The sequence below is a fragment of the Onychomys torridus genome, chromosome 2 (genome assembly GCF_903995425.1).
Source record: "Onychomys torridus chromosome 2, mOncTor1.1, whole genome shotgun sequence".
Classification (NCBI taxonomy): Eukaryota; Metazoa; Chordata; class Mammalia; order Rodentia; family Cricetidae; genus Onychomys; species Onychomys torridus.
In genome coordinates, this window is record NC_050444.1 from 4,093,497 (window position 1) to 4,103,692 (window position 10,196).

At 41.1% G+C, this 10,196-nt stretch overlaps 1 pseudogene; it reads left to right on the plus strand.

Moving 5' to 3' along the window:
- The window catches only part of LOC118577415, a 96,846-nt pseudogene extending 86,862 nt beyond the window's left edge, over nt 1-9,984 (plus strand).
- Nucleotides 9,985-10,196: the final 212 nt, after the last annotated feature.

Here is a 10,196-nt window from a genome sequence, read left to right on the forward strand (position 1 = left end):
TATCAGTTCCTTGGTTGAATTTTTGGGGTCACTCATGTATACTATCATGTCATCTTCAAATAGGGAAAGCTTGACTTCTTCCTTTCCAATTTGTATCCCCTTAATTTCCTTATGTTGTCTTATAGAACTTCAAGTACTATATTGAATAAGTATAGGGAGAGTGGACAGCCTTGCCTTGTTCCTGATTTTAGTGGTATTGCTTTGAGTTCCTCTCCATTTAATTTGATGTTGGCTGTTTGCTTGTTGTAAATTGCCTTTATTATGTTTAGGTATGTTTCCTATATTCCTGATCACTCCAAGACCTTTATCATGAAGGGCTGTTGGATTTTGTCAAATGCCTTTTCTGCATCTAGTGAGATGATCATTTTTTTTTTCCTTTGAGTTTGTTTATATGGTGTATTACATTGACAGCCTTTCATAAGTTGAACCACCCTTGCATCCCTGGGATGAAGCCTACTTGATCATGGTGGATAATTGTTTTGATGTGTCCTTGGGGTCTGTTTGCCAGTATTTTATTGAGTATTTTTGCATCAATGTTCATGAGGGAGATGGGTCTGTAGTTCTCTTTCTTTGTTGCATCTTTGTTTGGTTTAGGAATCAGGGTAATTATAGCCTCATGTTTGGTAATATTCCTTCTGCTTCTATTGTGTAGAACAATTTAAAGAGTATTGCTATTAACTCTTCTTTGAAGATCTGGTAGAATTCTGTGCTGAAACCATCTAGTCCTGGGCGTTTTTTTGGTTGGGAGACTTTTAATGACTGATTCTATTTCCTTAGGGGTTATTGGCCTATTTAAATTGTTTATCTGGTCTTGATTTAATTTAGGTATGTGGTACCTATCCAGAAAACTATCCATTTCTTTTAGATTTTCCAGTTTTGTGCAATAGAGGTTTTTGAAATATGACCTGATGATTCGCTGGATTTCCTCATTGTCTGTCTGATTTTGTTAATTTGGATGCTCTGTCTGTGTCTTTTGGTTAGTTTGGATAAGGGCTTGTCTATTTTGTTGATCTTCTCAAAGAATCAACTCTTTGTTTCATTAATCCTTTGTATTGTTCTCTTTATTTCTATTTTATTGATTTCAGCTCTCAATTTGATAATTTCCTGGTGTCTGTTCCTTCATTTTCATTGATCTCTAGGAAGTCCTTAATTTATTTCTTTATTTCTTCCTTAACCCATTGGTGATTCAGTTGAGCATTATTCAGTTTCCATGAGATTGTAGGATTTCTGTAGTTTTGTTTTTTTTTTTTTTTTTTTTTTTGTTGAAATCTAACTTTAAACCACGGTGATCCGATACAACACAGGAGGTTATTCCAATTGTTTTGTATCTGTTGAGATTTGCTTTGTGGCCAATTATGTGGTCAATTTTAGAGAAGGTTCCATGGGGTGCTGAGAAGAAGGTATATTCTTTTTTGTTTGGGTGGAATGTTCTGTAGATATCGATGAAGTCCATTTGAGCCATAACATCAGTTAAGTCCATTATTTCTCTGTTAAGTCTCACTTTGGCCGATCTCTCCAGAGGTGAAAGCGAGGTGTTGAAGTCTCCCACTATTAATTTGTGGGGCTTTATATGTGATTTAAGCTTTATTAATGTTTCTTTTACATATGTGGGTGCCCTTGTGTTTAGGGCATAAATGTTAAGAATTGAAGCTTCACCTTGGTGGATTTTCCCTGCGATGAGTATTTAATGTCCTTCATCATCTCTTTTGATTGATTTTAGTTTGAAGTCTATTTTGCTGGATATTAGGATGGCTTCACCAGCTTGCTTCTTAAGACCATTTGATTGGAAAGTCCTTTCCCAGCCTTTTATTCTTAGGAGGTGTCTGTCTTTGAATTTGAGGTGTGTTTCTTGTATGCAGCAAAAAGATGGGTCCTGTTTTCATATCCATTCTGTTAGTCTGTGTCTCTTTATAGGTGAATTAAGTTCATTGATATTAAGTGATATCAATGACCAGTGATTGTTCGTTCCTGTTATCATTTTTATTTTTTGGTGGTAGTGTGTGTGTACTTCTCTTCTTTGGAGTTTACTGCTGTGGTGTTATCTGTTGTCTGTGTTTTCGAGGATGTATCTGACTTCCTTAGGTTGGAATTTTCCTTCTAGTGCTTTCTGTAGGGCTGGGTTTGTGCATAAGTATTGTTTAAATCTGGTTTTGTCTTGGAAGGTCTTGTTCACTCCATCTATGATGATTGAAAGTTTTGTTGAGTATATTAGTCTAGGCTGGTATCCATGGTCTCTTAGTGTCTGCATTATATCTGTCTAGGTCCTTCTGGCTTTCAAAGTCTCCATTGAGAAATCAGGTGTTATTCTGATGGGTTTGCCTTTATAAGCCACTTGGCCTTTTTCCTTTGCTGCCCTTAATATTCTTTCTTTATTCTGTATGTTTAGTTGTTTAATTATTATGTGGCGAGGGGACTTTTTTGGGGTGTGTAGTCTGTTTGGTGTTCTATAGGCTTCTTGCATCTTCATAGGCATTTCCTTCTTTAAGTTGGGTAAGTTTTCTTCTATGATCTTGTTAAATATATTTTCTGTGCCTTTGAGTTGGTATTCTTCTCCTTCCTCTATCCCTATTATTGGTAGGTTTGGTCTTTTTATGGTGTCCCAAATTTCTTGGACATTTTGCGTCATGACTTTCTTGGTTGTACTGTTTTCTTTGACTGATGAATCTATTTCTTCTAATGTATTTTCAACACCAGAGATTTTCTCTTCCATCTCTTGCATTCTGTTGGTTATACTTGCATCTGAAGTTCCTGTTTGTTTACTCAGATTTTCTATTTCCAGCATTCCTTCTGGTAGTGTCTTCTTCATTTTTTCTATTTCCCTCTTCAGGTCTTGGACTGTTTCCCTTGCTTTTTCATGATTTTCTTTCAGGGACTTATTGTTTTCTTCTGCTTTAATTCCTTTCCTCTAGTTTTTTATAACGTTCTTCTCATTTTTTGTTTGTCTGTTCCTCTACTCTATTTTTGATTTCTTCTATATAAGGCTCTAGCCTCTTCATGATGTTACTTATAAGGTTGTTTTCTTCTTCTTCCATTCTGTGATGTTCAGGTCTAGCTGTTGGAGAAGGGCTAGGTTCTGGTGATGCTGTATTGCTCTTTATTTTGTTGTATGTACTTCTGCCTTGTTGTCTGCCCATCTCCTTGTGGGTTTGTTCTTTGTCTTATCAGTCTACTTGGTCCAGACAGAGCTGACAGATTTAGGGAGCCTCTCTCTGGTCCAGACGGAAGCTCTGTGCCTGATGGGAGCTCTGGTCCAGATGAGAGTGCTGGCCGGACAGGTGGTGGTGGCTGGACTCTGAGTCTCAGGAAGTCCCTGGTGTCTCCTTATCTTGTCCAGATGGGAGTTCTGGGACAGGACGGAAGCTCTGGTCCAGATGGGAGATCCAGGGCAGGATGGAATGCTGGACACTGGTTTCTAAGTCTCTGGAAGTGGCTGGGGTCTCCAGCAGATGGGTGTGAGGGCAAGGTGTTGAGGTTGTAGTGTCCCCTGGAGGGTCTCTCTGGTCCAGATGGGAGTTCCAGGTCAGATGGGAGTTTCGGGCTGGTCTCTGAGTCTCAGGAAGTGGGTGGGGTCTCGGGCAAATGGGTGTGGGGGCAGGGTGTGGAGAATGCAGGGTCTGCTTTCAGTTTTGGGAAAGGGGAGCCTTCCCACAGGGCCCGCTGATTGGCTGGAAACTGGGGCCAAGTTGGGCAGGTCCTCCCAGGATGGTGCCCAGGGGTGGGACCCAGGGGCGGTTGCCTCTCTGACTATAACCCCAGGCACTCACCTCTAAGAAACTGTTTTTAAATGACAGATGTTAAAGCATTCATTCACTTGATGAAAATTATCCATGTCCTTACTTCAATGACACAGAGTCAAAGGAACAATGAAATGATTATAGAAGTGCTGAGAAGCTGGCTAATCAAATGTCACACACTTACCCAAAATAATTTATATTATTACAAATAATGTAATCCAACAAATGACTATTCTGACTCCAAGTAACTGCCACAACTGATTTCTGAATGAATGGTGCTTGTTGTCAGTAGGTTCATAAGTCCTCATAACAAAACAGTTCTATGACAGAACTGCCTGGTGTTCACACAGCATAGGCCCCACAAAAGGGAGAGCCTGCTAGAGTTCTGACACCCCATCCCCTACTCCTCCCACCTCTCCCCACACCTCTCCCTCCCCCACCTCTCTCACCACCTTTCCTTCCCCCTCCCCTCCCTTCTTCTTCTTCTTCTTCTTCTTCTTCTCTCTCTCTCTCTCTCTCTCTCTCTCTCTCTCTCTCTCGGCAGTTTACAGTTGCTATGGAGGTTCAGCCTCCTGTACCTTCTCATGGTCCTATAAGCAAGCCCCTAGTGAAACTTTGGTCAGTAACCCTAATTAAACCCATTCTTCCACCAGGACAGCAGGTGGAGTATTTATGTGTGGTGCTCTTCACCACTTCCCATTGGTTCATCTGGGTAACTTAAGCTCCTGAAATGGAAACAAATGAAAAAGATAAGGAAGAACATGAATCAAGAAATAAAGAAAAATACTTAACATTCATATAAATCGCTGATTTTGAGGTAGGCACCTTCACCTGTTGTTATCTCAGCCTCTCTGAAGTTTCCATGTTGAATTAAATCTTTGCCGATGCCTTTTTTTTTATGTTGAATAACTGTGGTGATATATTGTGCTCCCCCCAATATATTGTGCACACTTAACAAAGCTTATCTGAAGATGAGGAAAAAGCCAGCCACTATAGTAAACATAGAAGTCAGGCAGTAGTGGCATATGCCTTTAATCCTAGCATTCAGGAGGCAGAGATCCATCAGGATCTCTGTGAGTTCAAGGCCACACTGGGAACAGAGCCAGGCATGATGGCTCATACCTTGAATTACAACACTAGTTAACCATAAAGGTCTGGAGGTCTGTACAGACAGACAAGAAGTGACAGAGCTGGGAAGGAAGAGGAAGTGATGTAGCTGGGCAGAGAGAGTAAGTGAGATTGTAGGGACAGAAAGGCTTATAGTTGTGGGTATACAGGAAGTAGCTTGTGGTGGTATTGTGTTCCCCAAAAAATTGTGCACCCTAATAAACTTATCTGGGGTCAGAGAACAGAACAGCCACTAGATACAGAGGCTAGAAAATGGTGGCACTCACATCTTTAAACCTAGTCTTCTGGAGGCATGGATCTCTGTGAGTTCAAAGCTACAATGGAAATAGCCAGGTATTGTGACTCACGCCTTTAATCCCAGGAAGTGATGGCAGAAGGCAGAAAGATATATAAGGCATGAGGACCAGGAACTAGAGCTGGTTAAGCTTTCAGGCTTATTAGCAGCAGTTTAGCTGAGACCCATTCAGATATGAGGACACAGAGACTTCTAGTCTGAGGAAACAAGATCAGCTGAGGAATTGACCAGGTGAGGTTAGCTGTGGATTGTTCTGCTTCTCTGATCTTCCAGTATTCACCACAATAACTGTCCTCAGGTTTGATTTTATTAATAAGACCATTTAAGATTTCTGCTACAGTAGCTCTCTTTGGAGACTGAGGTGTCAGTGAGATAAGGTTGGTTGTGGCTTGTCCTATTCCTCTGATCTCTCAGTTTTAACCCCAATATCTGACACTGGGTTTTTATTAATAAGACAATTTAGTAATTCATCTTACATCTGGCAGCCCAATGTTTGTGGCAAGAATTCACTAAAAAGCCATTTGTAGCCTTGGAGGCCTCCAGCACAGGCCAGAGCTGCACATGGCTGGATCTCCACTCCATATGGGCTGGAGTCTTTTTGGCTTTTTCTCTCCTGGTGGGTGGTGGGCTCTCTCTGGATTTCCACCTCAGATTGCTACCACAAGAGGTATCTGCCTTGAATCTCCCTTGGACTTCTACTGTTCTACGCAGTCAGCAGACTTAGTGAGTCAATTAAGGTGTCTTAAAGGGAGAAATTAGTTAAAAGAGAATTTTTTCCCACATTAAAAAATAGGAAACATTTTTATAATGGAGGAAATTTAGTCTCTATTTGATAACACATTAGGCAGTCTGAAAATGGAACAAAATTAAATGAGAGGATGATTAATGTTGATGAGATGTACATAACATCAATAATGAATATTATTTGTTTGATCATTTTTATTTTAGCATTAAAAAGTTTGGTTAATTTGAATGCCAAGATAAAAAGTTTTAGAAAAACTTGTTAAAATGAATTATAGAGAAATTCAGACACAGAAGAATTTAACGGTGAACCTATCTCCACATTGAATTATATAGTTACAGAGAAACACCCTAAGGTTACCAGACAGAAAACATTAATCTACCCTGTAATCTTAAAGAAACAGCCAAATGCTCAAGGCTGTATATGAGCTATCTGGACTCCAGTGGAAATGTTAGATTTGAGGAGATTTAAAGAAGCTATAGTATATATGACATGCACTCTCCAATTGTAAAGCAGATGTTAAACTCATGGTCAAGTTGTAATAGAATCTCTCAGGCCTGGAAAGATTTGGTTACAGCTGTCCTAGTGGTTGGGCCACAGTTACAATGGATGACCTGGTGGAAAGAGGACGCAAAAACCATAGAACAGTGATGTAGGGCTAAAGATATTGAAATTTCCCAAAATAAACTTCTTGGAGAAGGCAATTATGCTGATATACAAAGACAATCTTTATATGATGACCACACCCTAATTGTATGCCTCATGGCAGCCATAAATGTATGGGACAGAATTGAAGAAGCAGGGAAGAAAACTGAGTCATTTACGAAAATTTTACAGGGTCCAAAAGAAACATTCACAGATTGCTTTCTTTCTTTCTTTCTTTCTTTCTTTCTTTCTTTCTTTCTTTCTTTCTTTCTTTTCTCTCTCTCTCTCTCTCTCTCTCTCTCTCTCCCTCCCTCCTTCCTTTCCTTCCTTCCTTCCTTCCTTCCTTTCTTTCTTCCTTTTTTATTTTTTATTTTCAAGACAGGATTTCTCTGACTAGCTCTGCACCTTTCCTGGAACTCACTCTGTAGCCCAGAGATCCACCTGGCTCTGCCTCCCAAGTGCTGGAATTAAAGGCATGCACTACCACCACCAGGCTACATATTTCTTACAAAGGCTCTCTTCAGCAGTAAATAGAATGATACTGAACTCAGAAGCTAGACAGATAATAATTGAAACTCTGGCTTTTGAGAATGCTGATGTAGCTTGTAAAATGGTAAGTAAAGGCATGATCAATACTCTTGGAGAAATGGATCTAGAATACAATTATTATTGAATCTCGTGACTATGATGATATGTGTATAGAAGAGGTGATTTCAAGAGGCTTGAAGAAAAATAATAATGTCAGGTGCTTTAATTGTGGTAAACAAGGCCACCTAAAAAAGGGATAGGGCATTCCTAGAAACAATGTTTCTCCAAGAAACAATAGCAACAGAACACCCCTTCCTTCTGGAATGTGCAGAAGGTGTGGAAAATGCAAACATTGGGCTAACAAATGTAGATCAACAAGGAACAGACAAGGTAATCCTTTGCCTTTGCCATTGGGAAATGCTCTTGCAGGCCCCCATGGCAAATTCAGTTCAGTCCTTTCCTGCCATCATAGAAGAAACCCCTTCCCAGAACAATTCAATAACCAAATGCCTATTGTAGTAAACCACACTGCTCAGGGTGATAGAACAGCTATACCATAGAGAACAGAAAATTCAGGAGAAACCATAAAGCAAGTTTTTTGGCAAACTTCTATAAATGAACAAAGATCAACATTAAAAATAAGAATGACATTCTCATGGAAGGTCTTGTAGGCACAGGTGTGGATGTCACAATAATTGCACCAAATTGCCATCCAAATTGGCCTCTTCAGGTGGTAAATGTTCAGCTGTTAGGGATTGGTACATTATCTCAAGATGGGTCAAATGTGTAGGTCCAGAAGGATAGAGAGGAAAATTAAAGCCATATGTGGCTAATATAGCTATGAATTTATGGGACCATGGTCTATTACAACAATGGAATACCCATATCAACATTCCTCCAACCTTAGAAACAAATCATAAACTAACCCATGTTTCTGAGAGAAGTATTAGAAGATATTATAAAGAACAGTCACTAGCCATCCAGATTGTACAAGAATAGGGCAAAACAGCTGCTAATCTTTCAAAGACACCAATAGCTCAACCATTAAAATGGGTAACAGACAAGCCTATATGGGTTCAGCAATGGCCTTTAACAACAGAGAAACTGCAGGCATTGGAAGAGCTGGTACAAGAGCAGTTATTTGCTCAGTATATTGAAGAATCAATCAGCCCCTGGAATTTCCCTGTATTTGTTATTAAAAAGAAATCTGGTAAATGGAGAATGGTAACAGATCTAAGAGCAATTAACAAGGTTATTCAGCCAATAGGCTCTCTACAATCTGAAATTTCTTTGCCTACTCTGTTACCTAAAGGATGGCCTCTTATAGTTATTGATTTAAAAGACTGTTTCTTCTCAATACTCTTATAAGAAAAAAGACAGAGAAATATTTGCCTTCATGGTGCCTACTTATAATAATTCTCAGCCAGTTAAGAGATATCAATGGAGGGTTCTCCCATGAGGAATGTTAAATAGCCTTTTCCTGTAACAATTTCCTCAATCTATAATTTATCATTAGATGGATGATATTTTACTAGCTGATTCAAATGCAGATACCTTAGAAAGAATGTTTTAAGGAGTAAAGAAAAGTTTGCCTTGTTGGGGATTACAAATTGCTCCTGAAAAGATACAAAAAGGAGATTCTATTAATTATTTAGGATATAAAATAGGTCTATAAAAATTACTCCCCCCCCTCAGCTGAATAGGCTGCATTCTTTTGGAACACACCACAGAACGGGGTTTGGTGACTGTAGCAGTGTTCACTCCTCAGTCCTTTCACTTACCCACTGCCATACCCAGCAGATCCAGCCCTCCTGTGCCAGGAATGCACTGCCACTGGCACCATACCCTACCCATACCCAGCACTGACCCCAGAGCAGAAGAAGGAGCTGGTTGACATCACTTATAGAATTGTGGCTCTGGGCAAGGGCATCCTGGCTGCAGATGAGTTCACCGGAAGCATTGCCAAGCAGCTGCAGTCCATTGGCACTGAGAACACAAAAGAGAACAGGCACTTCTACCGCCAGCTGCTGCTGACTGTTGATGGCCGTGTGAATCCTCCCATTGGGGAGGGAAGTGATCCTCTTCCATGTAACACTATACCAGAAGGCAGATGATGGACATCCCTTTCCCCAAGTTATCAAGTCCAAGGGCGGTGTTGTGGGCATTAAGGTAGATGAAGGCGTGGTGCCTCTGGCAGGAACCAATGGCGAGACTACCACCCAAGGGCTGGATGGGCTGTCTGAACGCTGTGCCCAATATAAGAAGGATGGAGCTGACTTTGCTAAACAGCATTGTGTGCTAAAGATTGGGAAACATACTCCCTCAGCCCTTGCCATCATGAAAAATGTCAGCAGAATGGCATTGTCCCCATTGTGGAGCTTGAAATCCTCCCTGATGGGGACCATGACTTAAAGCGCTGTCAGTATGTAACTGAGAAGGTACTGGCTACAAGGCTCTCAGTGAACACCATGTCTATCTGGAAGGCACATTGCTGAAGCCCAACATGGTCACCCCAGGCCATCCCTGTACCCAGAAATTTTCCAATGAGGAGATTGCCATGGCAACTGTCACAGCGCTTCATCGCATAGTGCCCCTTGCTGTCCCTGGGGTCACTTTCCTGTCAGGAGGGCAGAGTGAGGAAGAGGCATCCATCAACCTCCATCAACCTCAATGCTACCAACAAGTGCCCACTGCTGAAACCATGAGCCTTGACTTTCTCTTATGGCCGAGTCCTGCAGGCCTCTGCTCTGAAGGCCTGGGATGGGAAAAAGAAGAACCTGAAGGCTTCCCAGGAGGAATACATCAAGCGAGCTCTGGCCAACAGCCTCGCTTGTCAAGGAAAGTATACCCCAAGTGGTCAGTCTGGAGCCGCAGCCAGTGAATCTCTCCTCATCTCTAACCATGCCCACTAAGCAGAGGTGATCTAAGGCTGCCCCATTGACACTCCACCTCCCCAACTTGCTTTTGAAGAGGGTGCCTTCTGGTGCTTTCCCATCACTCTTATGCTGTCCTCATGACTGGTGTGTGGTGCTGTCTGTGAACACTAATTCTGCCATCCCTTCCAGTCCATTGCCAATAAACAACTATTTAAGGGGGAAAAAATTTGCACCCAAAAGGTGCAAAT